Raw genomic sequence first — 16,877 nt, 5'->3', positions numbered from 1 at the left:
TTGTTTGATATTTTCAAATTTTCCTTGCATACAAACATCCCAATCCCACTATTATAAACCAATAATTCAAGACTTACAAACTTCTAGATTATAAACTTTTGTTTTTGAATGAAGTGGTAATTTATATTAAAAGATGAAGGTCATACTTACAACATTTGGGGCACTATTCATATCTTACATCTAGCTAGCCTAGAAAGAGTTGTATCTTATACCTTTAATTAACTAGCCTAGAAAGAGCTTGTCTTGATATTGAGGAGGAAAACAAGGGTAGGCACCATGATAGGTATGTGACTATGGGACCAAAAAAGGAAATGAGTCATATATAGTGAGTTACATTGCATTATGATTCTTGGTTACTATTCTTCTAACGTCAATGATTATTTGACTAAGTAAATGTTCACTCAATGAGTTGAGCTAAAGTAGAAGAATCAAGTGAAGCCAATTGGATTTCATTCCAAATTTCTTCACACCTCTCCACCAAGGATCGTGGTCTTCATAGAAATGTGAATTAGGTGTAGCCACCTAGAATTCATTCCAAATTTCTTCCTTCTTCTCCAACTAGAACTTGCATTCTTCATGGATGTGAAATCTTCCTAGAAGAATAGAATTCTCTTCTTCTTCATTGTTATTCTTGGCTTTCTTGCTTTTTCTTGATTTCTCTTACCTTGGTGCAAGTCATTGAGGGATGATACTAGCCATTGAGTTTGTCATGGTCATCAAGATTTAATTGACCTCATTCTCCTTTTGAAGTGGGGTCTTTTATCTATCCTTTTTGGTTATTCACTCCTTTGACTTCTAAATGACCAATCCAGCTCATATCTAAGATTAAAGTTGCTTATGTGATAGTCAATTGTGCATGACCAATCAAATGGCTTTGATAGCCAATAATAAAGAGATTTTTTGCTCTATTGTCTAGATATACATTATTAGCACCCTCACCTATTAGCAATGAGAGAGTGTGATTGAATAAACAAACGTCTTCCTCATCTTGGAGAGTTAGTGCTTCTTAGCTTTATGTGTCCTTACCTCCTCCATGGTCAAGCACATGATTCATAGTGCCTCCATGGTCAAGCACCTTAGTTGTAGTGTCTCCATGGATGCAAGATTTTGTGAGTCCAATCACTCCATTGATATCTTGAGAAAGATGAGAGATCCTGAGTTGGTCAGTTCCAAATGTGAGCATAAAGGGGATTTTGGGTCCGGCAGGGAGGGGGTGTGTGCGGGCTACCCTTAGTTTTATGAGTAAGATTGATGGAGATCATTGTGAAGACAACATGGGAGGGCATGTTGCCATCTTGAAGTACACATGATCATCCTCCCAATCTTATCGAAAAGACTCATATGATCATCTATTTTTAATATCATATATGTTATAATCATCTATGTTAATAAAAATTAAAAGTGAATTTTAAAATGAAAGCAATAATCTTGTTTAAAAGTGAAATATTTTTATAGAAAGGGGTGTTTCCTATCCTCTATTCCTATTGTAGGCTATTTATTGCCCAACTCTTTGAGGATTGCCTTGGTTAGGGAAGGGGCCATCTATCACCTTGGTTTTTGAATGTAGATTATTTTGTGATATGATGACGTGTAATGATGGCTAGCTGCACATGTATATATCGATACAAAATCCATTGTATGAAGGTCAATGTTACCTTCAAAGAACCTCCCAAGTCAAGAGCCAAACAAACAACTTCATAATCCAAGAAGGGCCCATAATTCCCTCTTTATACTTTCAACCATTTGTGGTCCATAGTGTAATGGAAGTCTTGAGCAAGTCATTCGTGTCTAATGGTGGTTATGATTACATATCCCTATGGTTTGTCCTTGACTACAAGCTTGAGTTTGTGGCAAAAGATTACAATAACAATTAGTTACACAATTTAGCTAGCAACATCATGAGTCTCATTACAATGAGACAAATTAATATAATGAATGAGATCTAGATGGATTTTTGTTCTACAAAGAGATAAAAGTGGTAGAGATTTTTCCTTCCATGAAGCAACATTAGGAATGCAAGCATCCCTCTTCACTTTCAATAGCATGGCAATAGTGTTTTGGAAAACCAATTTTATACCCTAGACATCCAAGAAACAGCACCTCTAGCGAAGGTGAAGACAGAGCCAAAGGTGAACTTCTTATTATCTACATGTCATGCATAATCAAATTCTATATAGCCCACAACTCCAACATCCTAGCCACCATAACAAATGTACATATCTACAATTCCTTAAGGTATCTCATGATACTCTTCATGGTGTCCCAATGTTGCTTGTTAGATATTGCCTTATAGCAAGCAATAACTCCCATTGTAAATGCTATGTTAAGTTTAGTGGTTATCATGGCATACATCAAGCTACCCACCATGGATGCATATAAGATCTTGGCAATCTCAACCTTCTCATCATCAGGCTAGGGACAATTTACTAGACTAACCTTTACAGGAAAAGGTAATGGATAGCTAATATGATTTCCACACTATATATAGAACTACTCAAGGAATTTATGAATGTACTCCTTATGTGAGATAGAGGAATCCTTTAGAGTGATTGCATGTAATACACATACCAAGTATATAAGAGACATACCCCATTTCCTTCTTCTCAAAGATCTTCTTGAGCTAAGTCCTCAAAGCATTAGGCTGCCACATATACATATCCTCATACAAGTCGACATGGAGAAAAGTTGTTTTCATATCCATTTAGAATAAGCCTAGATCCATCTATACAACCAAGGATAAGATCATCATCTTCACTACACGAGATTACATGACCCTCTCCCAAGAGTGACTATCACCTCTCTGCATAGCCTCCTCATAAGTGAGTGACTCAGTAGCATTAGCCACCATGGCATAATATGTATACAAGGCTCAAAATTATCAGGAGGATGTGAGGCTCCGGTGAAGCCTGACTGTGGGGCTAGTATAATCTATCTTCTCTGTCGAACATCGTCATTCTCCACAATAGGTAGGCCTTGTGCTACTACATCATTAGGAGCTGTAGCAGATTGTCTAACTAGGGCTAGCTATACTACAACAAGAGGCTCCCCTTAAAAGATAACCCTGCATGTGTAAACTATCTATTCTAGTATTATTTATTGTAATGTGCATGCCTATCGGCTGTCCACGTACATTTTTAGCAATCTATTAAGAGAAGAATCTAAGTGACGCCGCTTAGCACTTTCATGAAATGTCACAAGGTTTGTTACTTAGGGTTTCTTGAGTCCACCTCACAACGTAACATTCGCAGTTGAACCCACTAGGATCGACCTAAAACTTGGGTCCCTCATGGTTAAGGTCTCTTGTCAGCATTCTAGCGTCGGATCCTGGACATCCTACTTTACTTAGAGATACCCAAGCCGAAGCAGATCCATGCCACACTCGGTTCAAAGAGAATAGAAAACAAGAGGGATGCGCTACTTAACCTCTCTGTCAGTAGGGTATAGTCCCATTTCGGTCCCCTAAAACGGCATGAATTGGGATTCTAAACAAACAATTACTAAGGGTCAATCATCGATAAAACCTTATGAGAAGCCTCCAAGTTCTCTTGGACCACCGTGCAGTAGGACAGACCCGTTGGGGGTTCCGCCCACCCACTTCCCTTGATAGCTTTAGTTTTCTAATTAGGTCATATTACATTTATGTGTGACATTCAAAATCAACTTCCTTAATCTGTGGGGGTTCTGTAAGAGAAGAATAAATTCTTTGTTGTATCCTCTGCCCCTACTTTTGCATCTGTCTCAGACTCTGCTTTTGTCTTTATTACAGCTATGTACTAGGAAGAACAGTACATCCATGCCTCTATCGCTATTAGAGGTGACTTCAAAAGTCATTTCAGGTTCAAGAAAGAGGTATTAACCCATTGACAAAGTCATTGATTCTTTCGGGAGTTGGCTTATAATATCCACTACCAAGGTCTGTGTCTCTATTTTCTTAGAAAAGATCTATTTGACATCTTCTTCGTCTCTTGATGTGCCATCTGTTATCTTATTGGAAGAGTCTGTGATGACTTCAATGGAAGTGGATCCATTACCTTTTTGCGATCCATACAACTTTAGCACCACTTTGTTGGGTCCTCTACTACCTAGGGTTAGGGTTCATTTAAACTAATCTATCTATGTCCTTGCTTCAAAAAGCCATGGTCTTTCCAATAGAAGATATAATATTTCATAGGAATTTGATTTTACCACTAGACAGGTCAGTTAATAATCTCTTCTTGCCAGGGTTGACTTGACATATAGGAGAATGCCCAAAGGCGTAATTCTACTTTGGTCTACCAGTATGATAAGCCACTATGTAGGCTATATACCTTGCAAGCCTAAGCCTTGCGAGAGGTGGTCTCACTTTGTATCCTAAGGAGCTGATACAATGTGATGGTAGAAAAGCGTTAGTAGTGCAAGAGGTCTCCTCACTCCATATCATTTACCCACAAACAAGTGCACCCAAAAGCAAAGTAGATATGACGTAAAAGGCAAGAGAGGCAATCTAGGAGGGGTGGTTATTTGTGTCATATTGTGGATGTCTAAAATGAGCCACATAAGCCAGGATCGGTCTTTTATACTTGTATGTCACATGACACGTGGCACTATATTATTGGCTAGGATTTGCCATGGGCATCCATGTGGCTATTGATGTGGTTGTCCACCACATGGCAAATCCCTCTCATTGTCTATAAATATGTGTTACAAGGCATATTTTGTCTTTTTTAGCAAATTGTGCACTCAAATTATTTTAGTCCACCTAAGCTATTTTCGAGTTCCTCGTGCTATTTTGGGTGCAATTTCATCAGTTATTGTGGGAATCACGATGTGAAGCAAGAAGTATAGTTCATCAGGTGATCGAGTTTGTTTTTGCGCCGTATTAGCATTCAACACTACAAAGAAAGCAATCATTCTTTGGGTGGTTAGCTTTGTTTATTCACATCGTATTGTGCATCCTGTGATATGAAGTGAGCAGGCATTCTCCTCCATGTGGTCCACTTCCTCTATTTGCATCGTATTAGCATTCAAAGATATAAAGCGAGTAGGAATTCTTTATGTGATCAGCTTTGGGCTTTCACATTGTATTATTGTGCATCATACAATACGAAGCAAGCATGCATTCTCCATGTGGTCGGCTTCATCTATTCACATTGTAGTGTGCATCCTTTGATGTCTGAACCAAAAGATTTTGTAGGCTTCCAAGATGTGGTCACTCCAAAGTGGAAAAGAAGAAGATTGTCTTTAGGATCAAGGGGTTTTAATTTTCATGCCTTTTCTCCTAAAATTCCCATTGCTTCTTCTCCTTGCTCAACAGCAAGTGTGGGAATGCCTAGGAAGTCTCCAATCAAAGGTAAGTCACCATTGAGGGTTGTTGGATTTTATTATTTAGTGATCATTGTAGAGGCTTCTAATGTTGCAAATGGCATTGTTGATGTTGAAAATGAATCGAAAGAAGAGTTACTTAAATTGGATACTAAAATTATAGATGACAAGTTTCTTGATGCAAGGAATGCCGTTTCTCTTTGTTTCAACAAGGTAAAGGATGTTGAGAAAGAGTCGAGGATTATTGATGAGGAGTTCAACCACCTTCAAGACCGACTTGGAATTTTCAATTTTGGAAGAGAGGAGTCAAAGTATGTTAAAGAATTGGAAGATACCAATGAGGAACAATCATAAATTAATATATGGAATCCAAGCTAGAGAATGTTGAAAATCAATTGGTACTATTATCTCCAATTTTTTAAGATTTATTAATATGTTTGATTTCAACTTTCATTTGACATTAATATTTTTTGCAGTTGGAGATTGAAGATTTTGATAACTTCTTAGGATGGGGGAAAGGGTCAAGATTTGGTATTTGTCCATTTATAGATATTGCACTTGGCCATTACTTGGTAAGGATTGCTCTCCATGTTTTCTTAGTATTCCATAATATCTTCTCAGAGGAAGCAACATAGCCTATACTATGTATCAAGGCACTTACAAGGCTACTTGGTTTCTCTAGGTTATAGTACCATGCACACAAGGTGATGTTTTTGGAGAAGATACCAGCAATTAGGATTTTTGGTTATGGTCTTGGTTTCTCTACTTCTAGGGCAGGATACTTTCTGGACCTCTCAACTTATGTTTTGGTAGCAAATCCAACTAATATAAAATCCATAATTGGCTACAAGAGAAGAAAATTTCTACATTATAGAGGAAAGATTGCTGAGGAGGAGAAAGATGTAAAGGCTCTTGAGAGCTAGCTTTGTACTATTCTATCTTGAAAAATACTATGAATTCTCAAGTTTCATTGTCATCTTTAGTATTCATTCTTTGACGTTATGGAAAAAACCAATTGAATAGCTCCTCAAGAGCATTGCTTTTTGTAACTCCTCCTCCATGTCTTGTGCTTCGAAAAAAACTTGTACGTGCTTGATAGTGAGATTTTTCCATGCCTTGGCTGCCCTAAGTTGTTAGGGTGCCTTGCTCCTCCACAAAGTAAGGCCCATGGATATGAAGGAATTCCTGCAAATACAAGAGGGTAATAATCATTTTACATTGGAAATTTATCCAAGAAAACTTGGATTAAATATTCTGTCTTACCAAATAAAATGTGATATAATTTTCTCCCCATGCCTCCTTTATTGCTTGCATAAGATTTGTAATCAAACATTCGAACTTTTCTAGATATGGTATAGGTTGTCTTTCATTGCTTGAGGAGCTTTAGAAAGACATCGAGGTGTCTTCAAACCTCCATCCTTAGAAATCCAAGGTGTGGTGTACTTGCAACATTTGTTGTTATCCCACACAGCTCTCTCCAATGTTCCTAAGTAATACTCACCTATTATTTTGTACGGTTTCTTAAAAAGCATTTGGCTTTTGAGCCTCCCATTGAGGCATCAGCCAAGACATGTCTTGTTTTCCTTGAAAGTGTTGGATCTTTTCTTAAGTGTACTTGAACTCCATGAAAACCCATTTTGGAGAGCAATGCCTCACATTTGTCAGTACACTCATCTGGTAAAGACAAGGGCTTAATGGAGTATGCATAGTTGAGATGCAAACTGAGAAGTCTGTCAATTATTATAATCTATACATGCAAAGTACATATATAAACATTTCTAAGAGAAATTGAAAGAATGTGATTCCATATATCTTATTTGTTTTTAAATTTACTCAAATCTATAGAGTCTCTAGTTAGGGCTTTTCTTGTAGGGTGCAAGTCTCTCTAATATTTAGACCCAACACTTTCCATGTAATAAATACAAGGATACTTTGCATTTGTCCCATTATATATTCCAAACATGTATTTAATAGTTTCTAAGTCGGCGCTCATGTGCCATTCCGCATTAAAATTACAAACACCATTAACCACCAATATTTCTTCTTCACTTTGCGACTTAATAATGTTTTGAATACCTATATAAGTGAACAACCATTTCAGTGTTTGATGATTCTCAATTGGTACCTGAGCTATACTACCCCACCAAATCTCCATCTCAGATTGGAACTTATAAACTGGTACTTGAACCTGAGTTGAACCCCCACCATTGTTATAGTCCAATACCCTGTTCATGATGCAAATGTTGACTCTTTCCATCTTTTGTCTTTGTTGAATTTGTGTTTCATCTAACTTCAAGTCAAACTTCAAAACACCGTGACATTTTTCTAATGTGACTCTATAAATGTGAAGCCTTTAAGTCTGTACTCTTCTTAGATCAACCCACATATTGTTAAACACATTGTATTCAAAACTAGATTTTGTTTTTGTCTTTTCGTATGGCCAAGATGGTTTAATATGAATGTATTTTTCAAAAACATGTGGAATCTTATGATTCATAGTAGTTTTTGTAACCGATACAATGAGGGATAGAGGCAAACCAAATGCAATTATTCTATTGCATTTAAGATTTTTAAACCATAGTCTAGAGATAGCACAATAACATTTTCAACTAATATCCAAAGTATCACATGTCTCTACAATTTTATTTGGTTCTACTGTATCCTTTAAGTCCTTTACCAATTCTTTGAGTGTAGGAGTTTTCGCTCAACCGCCAAGTCCCACGAACTGCTTATTGCTTCAAGCGTTCTAAGCCGAGCACTAATGGCTACCTCTCACATAACCGACGCACCATCCATATCTATGGGTGTAGTGAGCTTACCTCCATGCCGATCGAGTTACCTCCTCTCCCACGCACTCCGATAGCTCCACGATCCAAGTGCAAGCTTCAAGCAAGGTCCATCCTCAAGCTCCAAGCTCCAAGCTCCATTGCCGCGAGTAAGAGAAGAGAAGAGAATAAGAGAGGAGAAGATGGAGAGCTTCTCCTCCTCGGTCCCTCACCCTCACACACTCACTCCCTCACACTCTCACACTTCCGCTCTCAAGCACAAGCTCAAGCAAGCAAGAAGAAGAAGAAGAAGAAAAAAAAGAGGAGACACACTTTTACCACACACAAGAATGAGCTTCTCATTCACTTTTCAACTTTATATACAAAACCCTAAATCCCTTTTGGGTGATCATCCCCTTATCCCCTTTTTTACATGGCTGGCCGTGGCTTAGGCCTCTTTTCCCATTGGCCTATCTTCCTAGCTTCCTTTCCACTGCCCGTCTACATTTATGAATTGCACGGGTGAGAGCTTGGCACTTCTTAAATTAAATCATGATGTGCTTGCGCTCTTTTACAAAAGTATTGACTTGTGTTTTTCCTTGTGCGGCTTTTTCCCTTATTTAGGACATTTCTGTGTTTCTTGTGTTTCTAGATTTTTCTTGGCGCGCCTTCCTCTTCCGTTTCACTTTGCCTTGGCCTTTGTTTTCTGCTTTAGCTTTTCTAGATTTTCCACCTTGTTTGTCTGACGGTTAACATTACCCCTCCTAGACGAGTGCCAGTCCCATGGCACTCACCGTCGTAGGTAGCAAGCTTTGGCCTGCTCTAAAGACATGGGTGGAAGGGACATCGTGGTTGCCGTGGAGGAGTGTTGGTGGTGTGGTTTGTTGGGGATTTTGCGCATGACGATTCTTAGCAGGCTTGCAGGATGATAAAGGATAAGAATTCAGAGTTGGGTGTCGATGAAGAGCGAACGACACTTTCGTTGGAGTCTTTAATACTTGCAATTGAAAACCTCTCATAGGTGGTCTCTCCCTAGGGGTAGTGCTAGTCTTCTCTATCGTGTACAAGACATAGTTCAATTAGTTTGGGAGACAGGTCGAACTCTAAGCAAGCTGAGAGTATTGTCCTGCACTTGAGGATCCAAACTGTGTATATATTTCAGTGCAGATATTATATGAGTACTCCTGCATACTTAGATATTACGTAGTTAGAAGACCGCGGGCTGGTTTCTCGTAACAATGTGTGGATGAAGCAAAGTTGTCCATGTTGAGAAGAAGTACATGTGAATATGTATGAGATATTCTTTGCATTGTGACTGCATAATGTAGCATAATTGAACACAGTGACACCACACTTTTGGTAGCTGGGAGCTATTGGACTTGCTTGATGAGGACGGTGCACTTTTCATGGCCATTGGTGTGGTGCTTACCACAATTGATTGCAATGGTATTAAGGCAGAGTGCAAGAGGGAATCATGCGAATGGGTTAGGGTGATAGGTCTAATCATAGGTGAGACAAGCTCCCTAGGTATGTCCTGCCCTTGATGTGCCCTGAACAATTGTGGGTAATGCTAAAGGGCTAGGGAACTAGGGCCGAAGCCAATCGACCAAGGTCACTAGACGTACCTAATTTGAGGACCCCTAGGTACTGTGCTGTGATCGTGGGTGCTTCGTATCTTTTCATTCTTTTATTTTATTTTTTCATTTTTTGTTTTATTTTTCGTTTCTTTTTCTTATGCTTTTTTCTTTCTTTCTTTCTCTTCTCTTTTCTCCCTTTTTTTTTTGGACTTGCCTGAGTACAACCATTGCAATATGTTGAGGTTATCAGCCTTTCAATGGGTTGGAAAATGTCAAGCTTCGAAAGGCTCAGGAAATGGATATTATAGTGATGATTGTGTCCTAGCCTCGTTGTTAGAGAAGCAGTTGTTGACATGGGGAGATACACTTGAGATATTGCAACCCTCCTTGGAGTATGCGATATTAGTACAACTAGGGTAACAGTTGCCGTGAATTCCTGGTGTAGAGTGTAACCCAGAAAGAGGAAGTGGTTAAGATCATGCTTTGAGCCATGCGACGTGGGCACTCGCAAGGGTGATTTTCACTTTTGGCAGCATGGCTTTGTTGCGGCTCTTTGTGAGGTTGGTGGTCTTGTGGTGACTTGGGCATTGAACACGTTCCCACGAAGACTTGCGTCGTCCTGCATCCACTTGTCACTTCATGAGAGTATATACAAGTCGCATGTCTCAAGTACAACGAATAGATGCAATCATGTCAAGATATTACTTTATCAAAATCCTATGATACTGATTGCGATGCATATTTCGGTGCTTGTTAAAGACGTGGCATATATTAGCAATAGGTAACGAAAGTGTATACAGGTGGGGAGCCTGCCCCTTTAACCAATTAAAGACAAAAAGTTATGGCAGGATTTCCTTTGTTAAGCTGCTTATATATCATAGGGGCTACTCTATTTGCATAAGGCGGGGCGATTCCGGGTGGTCGGGCGACTAAGGCTGTGCCAGTGAGGAGCTCCTGTGAGACTGGGCAGAAAAGATGTCAGCTGGGACCCGGATGGTGTAGTCCCTAGCCGCAATTTTTTTCAGAATGCTTTTAAATAATGTGTCAAATTCTTGCTTGTCTTGAGCTGCCCTCTCCTCTTTCGAGCACTTGGTGCCCGAGCATCTAGTGGGAGCCTGTACGGCTGGTGTTGCCACACCCCGTGTGCTCTCTTGAGCCCTCGTCCTCTTGGCTTGGGGGGTTTTCGGCCTGCGTCCTGGGTGGTGTCGTTGTGTCCTGGGTGGTGTAGTTTAGGGCCTCGTTTCTTTGCATACCTTTTAAGGGTAGGTACGTAGCATTCCGACGGAGGAGCTTGTGCTGCATGCTCCCTCCGACTGTGGATAGCTTCCTCGCTTGCCAACTGCACTATGTGGTCCATGACTGCTACCGTAGGGGGACCTGTAAAATGCGAACCAAGGATTAGGCCCTGAGGCAAGATAAAACTATTCGCATGGAAGGGATTATACAGTGGGTTATCAAGCGCATATGATGAGGAGGGGAGAGGTTTATACAGTGGGTTATCAAGGGCATACCTTTTAAGGGTAGGTACGTAGCGTTCCGGTGGAGAAGCTTGTGCTCCATACTCCCTCCGACGGCGGATAGCTTCCTTGCATGCCAACTGCACTATGTGGTCCATGACTGCTACCGTAGGGGGACCTACAAAATGTGAACCAAGGGTGGCAAGATAAAACTATTCGCATGGAAGGGATTATACAGTGGTTTATCAAGCGTATATGATGAGGAGGGGAGAGGTGAGGCATGTAGTGTTAGTTGTACAGGGATGGCCCCCATGATGATGTTTGTTTTGCCTCCAGCCATTAGCAAATCTGGCTTATGCTAAGTTGCGTGGATTGGTTGTCATGGAATGGGGCAAGGCTCATCCTTGGAAGGATAGACCGAAAAGGGAAAATGTGCATAGAAGGGGACTGTACCCCATCTACACCATCAGAGATGTTGGTCAGGGCTTTCTATGGCGGTAATGAGAGTTGCATGCCCTCCACCTGGAGGCGGGAATGGTCACACGACTTCTAAATGCGTGGAGAGAGGAGGACCTAAGGAGCTTAGCCCGTCAAACCCAACTCTTCTCCCTATGCTTGACTATCATTGCTTGTGTGTGTTGATATTGTCTATACAAGGTCACAAAATTTATTATTTATTTATATACATATATACGAATCCATGTCACTTCACGAGGATAAAAGCTAATTGTAGAACTCCAGATTGTACGGGAGTGTGGCACACGCATCTAGTACTCGTGGTAGCTTACTCAATAACGATAGATATTTTTCAACATCGAGTAGCATGGAACCTTGTTTGAGTCTACTGGCAACATGTAACTCCTCCTCAGTGAGAACCTTATCAGACAGAGAATTCTCTTGGCTAGTTTCAGCTAAGTTCGTATCCCGAATGGCAGTTAGCACTCGCAAGGAAGTTGGTGCCACATAGGTTGGGTCTCTTTGAGACCGCCATTTGGCCAATCACTCCTCTGAGACTGTCATAATTTGGGCTCCTAGTTCGGCCATTGCAACACGGTTTTCAAACCAACGTTTTTCAAATTGACTTCGACCCTCTGATTGTCGCTTTAGTTGCTCTATCTCTAAGAGATTTGGTTGGCAGAGCACATCATTAAATGTTACAGTTAAGCGTAGTTCATCGGCTTCCTCGTCAAAGGTGAGTCGCATGCATTCATGCAGGAGCATGTCATAGTGCTCGTCAAGATGTTCATGCTCTTCCCAAGATAGGGGAAATGACAAGTATTCCTCGAGTTGCTTCTTAGGGAATACACCCATGTCCGCAAGGACGTAGATGCGTGCGAATACTTTGAGCTTAGCATCCAACTCAGTTAAGCATTCTGCGACACTTCTATGTTCAACGAGGGCTTGCTTGATTGCTATCTCATGCAAGGTTCTAGGAGTTTCCCTAGGCTGAGCATAGCTGGGGGCTCAGGCCTAGATAAGCAAGATTGGTCAATGCTAGGATTTCTTATGCTCTCAGGGATTGTGTGTTTTTCCTGAGGTTTTGCTGCTATTTTATCATGGTTCTCCTTGGATGTGGCTAGTATAGATTTATCACCCTGTTGTGACAGTGTTGTATCCACTCTTGATTGGTCAATGTGAGTTCTGTTGTCGGTGGATTGAGTGTTGCAAGTAACCATTGATGGTAATGACTTCTTTGATTTTTCAGAACACACACGGATGTGTCTGAGGTTTCACCACTATTAGGAGAGACATCAATGGGTTCATTGGTGGATGGACTCGATGCTTTATTCCTCAACTCTCCAGAGCTCTTGGTCTCAATGTTCTTGGGGTCCACAACCACCTGTAACTGCTGTTGTTTTCTCCTCTTTTTCTTGGTCAGTGAAGGTGCATAACTTAATGACTCAAGACCCTGAACTAGGTCAGCCGTTGATGTGCTTGGTTGGGCCTCAACTTTCTCCTTCTCTAGTTTGTCCTCATGGGATGTAGCTGCACCCTGCTAGACAGCCTTGGTAGGTTGATTGGTCAGATGCACCATCTCCTTGGACACATCTTTGAGAGGTTTCTCCTCAAGCCTAGGCTTTAGGTGCTTTGGAAGTGCTGGAGTTATCAAGGATGCTGGTTGCGACACCTCCCCCCTAGGTGAACTGCTAAGGACACATTCCGCAAGGGTCATTGTCATGGCCAAGGGCTGTGACTGATGTGATCCTGATTGGAAGTGGTAGCGGCTAGTCCAGTGGGCTGGCTAATCTTGGTGGATTGCGATGCCAAGTCCCTAGGGCAATCGGAAGTGGTCGTGTCTTTTGTTGCCCTTTGAGCATTCACCTGTGTAGATTGAGCATGAGTTGATCTAGTCACATTAGGGTGCACAGGCATATCCTTGGGCCGAGAGCTACGGATGGTGTCATGTCCCACCTCTTGGACATTTGGAAGCTTAGATGGAGATAGAGATTGGGATTGCTGCACTTGATGAGTGTTGTGATTCATGTGTCCGTTTAGGGAAAGAGGGTGTAGGAGACTTGGGACTCTTAAGTGGCTCCGACACTTACTGGAAGATTTGCTCATGGCTGTTAGATGATTTTACTATTTACTTTATTGAGCATTTAACCTTTCCATGAGCAATATTGTGCCTATGATGCCTGCTATACTCTTGGGGAATCAAAGGCTCCTTGGGCACTAGTGTCTTTTGTGCATCCTCAATGATTACATCTGATATTTGCTTGTCAAGCACGCTAGGCTGAGGATCTGCCCTACGATTGATCCCATTTGGTTTCTTGATTTCGACCGTGAGGGGCTCGGTCACTCCACTGTTGTTGACTCGAGACTTGGTTTTTCGTTTAGATCTCCTCCTACGCTTCTTTGCTCTTGATATGATCTGGTCTTCAGTCAACAAAGGAGGTTTAGCAGGGGGTTTTGGCACCCAAATCCATCGGTTACCTACGTAATATCCTTGAGCACGTAGCAACGCTTTGGATATCCATCGTGGCATTGTGCTGACCCTCCATCGATGCCTTCATCTATAAGGCTTGGGCTTCTTTTGGGGTCTTCTACGATATTTGTAAGTCAAAAGCCCGTCCTTGGCATTGTCTCTTGACCTTCTTGTTTCAGGCATGGTCTCACTCACTGGTTCTCGTTGTTCGACCTGTGCTTGTATCAACTCGTCCAACAAGTCCTTGCTCTCGTTAGTAGGCTTGACTGTTATGTCAGCACCTTTCTTGCCTTTTCCTCGAGGTTTGATGAGGTCACCCTTGCTAAAGGTTGTGACTATCCTCACTCCCGGTAGTGTCAGGTGTATCCTCTGTGCTACATAGTCGGCCTCACAGTTGGTCGCCCTTTTGAAGGGTCTTCCTAGGAGGGTTTCCTTCCCATAATTAGCAATATTTGAAGGAACATGAAATAGGATAGGCAAGCTTTCAGTTCCGATTGTCGCAAGGATTTTGCACTTTCCTATGAGTGCTTGTGGGTGTCCCCCGTAAGGGCTAAGAGTTGCATTAGTCGGTGTGAGCTCTGGTTGGCCTAGTAGGGTCCATGATTCATAGGTCAAGATATTAAAATCTGCTCCTTCATCAATCAGAGCATCGATAGTGTACTCCCTTTTCGCAGTGAGTTTGACCCTAAGATAAGCATACGGTACTATGTCTTCATCTTCCGAATCTTGGCTCATAAATTTAAGCCTTCTGACAAATGCCCTCGAGTACCCAACTGCATGACCAGATGTGGATTCTCCACTGATGTCTTGGATCGCCTGTGTAGTGCTATTCAAGGTGCATCTATCGTTAGGATGGTCATATCTAGTCATTCTCGCTATTGTAGCTTGATATTGTTGCTTTTTACTTTAACGAGATGCAGTCCCAATGCAACACGTATGTGTTTTTGTAATGTGGCCTTTTTGCCCTTGTTGGCTAGATTGGCCCATTGAGATTCTAGGGTCTCTGTTTGTCTCTGTTTGGGTATGGGCTTTTGGTTGCTCTTTTGCAAGTGAGAATCCATGCTCGTGTAGAGCTATTACTACACTAGGGTCGAACTTGGAGGACCTATCACGGCACATGTTTTCTCTCCAACCTACTTGGGGGAGGTGCGGAGGGGGCAGAGCCCCCTCTAAGGGGGTTCGGGGGGGGGGGGGGGGGGGGGGGCGGCGAAGGAGGGACAGTTCCCCCGGCCCGCAGGGCCGTTACGGTAAATGCCATGCACAATTTGAAGGACTGTTTGTAGCCAAGTTTTGAACTACTTGCTCTACATTTCAGTCTAGTGATAGATCTATGATATGGTTTCGGCTCTATATAGTCTCTCGATTAGTTTCACGGTTTATAGGTTAGGATTTGAAAAAATCCAAATTCGGCCCAACAGGTCCGAATTGCAGGGGCTGAGTGCCCGATTCGGCCCATCCGACGGGCCGAGTAGAAAGGGCCGAATGTAACTTGTCCGAATGTCAAATTTGGCCGGTCCAAGTCAGGTGGCCGAGTCAAGTGAGCCGAATCGGCAAGGCCGAGGGCCGAATTTCAAAGTTGGTCCAAATGCTTTACTCATACGGGCTGAGTGAAAGGCGTCCGAGTAGTATAGTGGGCTGAATGGCCGGATGGTCCGAGGGCCGATTGGCCGAGCGGTCCAAGGGCCGATTCTCGGACTCGGCCTAGAATCGCCCAAAAAAATTCATCGCACCGAGAGATGGAGGCATTCCTACTGGTTGAGCAGCTCTAGACCCAACCTACTCATGCAGTGGAAGGCATGGAATTACCTAGGCTGGGCAAATAACTCCTGGATGGCCAGATCGAAGCGGATCCACTCAACAAAGCTTTCTCCCTCTCTCATGTTCTCCTAAAACCCTGCAATGCACAATGTGGCCTTTCTTGCCACTCTTGGCCCCTTATTACCTTGTCCAGGCATGCACTCACCTTAATCTTGCTTCCCTTACTAACATTTAACCCAAAATTTCATTTTTTGCCCTTCTTTTTCCTATTTCAGTCTGTTATACAGCAACAGAAACCCTACTATTTGCTCCAATGTTTTGCTCCTATCCTTTCTAAATGCAAGAAAAAATCATAAGGAAAATACATATACTACTCCATCATAATTTCCCAAGTCCAAAACAACAAAAACCTACTTGCTAAGGAGATCGAATACCTCTTCAAACTCCCTCGCTTCCTACCTATCTACCTCAAGTACCAGTTCGGGGAAAACCCTACTTCAATGCTTGATTCGAGCGCGCAAGCACTCAAGGCTTGAATCCATTGGTCCTGGCAATAGAACCAAAATGTGGGAGCTTTCGCTCAACCACCAAGACCCACGGACCACTTATTGCTTCAAGTGTTCCAAGCCGAGCACTAATGACTATCTCTCACATTGCCGACACGTCATCCATCTCTACGGGTGTAGTGAGCTTACCTCCATGCCGATCGAGTTACCTCCTCTCCCACGCACTCTGGTAGCTCCACGATCCAAGTGCAAGCTCCATCCTCAAGCTCCAAGCTTTAAGCTCCATTGCCGCAAGCAAGACAAGAGAAGAGAAAAGAAGAGAAGAAGAGAGGAGAAGATGGAGAGCTTCTCCTTCTCGGTCCCTCACCCTCATACACTCACTCCCTCACACTTTCACACTCTCACACACTCTCTCAAGCACAAGCTCAAGGAAGCAAGAAGAAGAAGAAAAAGAGGAGACCCACTTTTTGCCACACACAATAATGAGCTTCTCATTCACTTTTCAACTTTATATACAAAACCCTAAATCCCTTTTGGGTGATCATCCCCTTATCCCCTTTTTTACATGGCCGGTCGTGGCCTAGGCC

The sequence above is a fragment of the Lygodium microphyllum genome, chromosome 7 (assembly GCF_053477565.2).
Source record: "Lygodium microphyllum isolate KBCC chromosome 7, Lygodium_microphyllum_v1.1.10, whole genome shotgun sequence".
NCBI classification, from domain to species: Eukaryota; Viridiplantae; Streptophyta; class Polypodiopsida; order Schizaeales; family Lygodiaceae; genus Lygodium; species Lygodium microphyllum.
The sequence above is the reverse complement of the archived record's forward strand: the minus strand, read 5'-3'. Positions refer to the sequence as shown.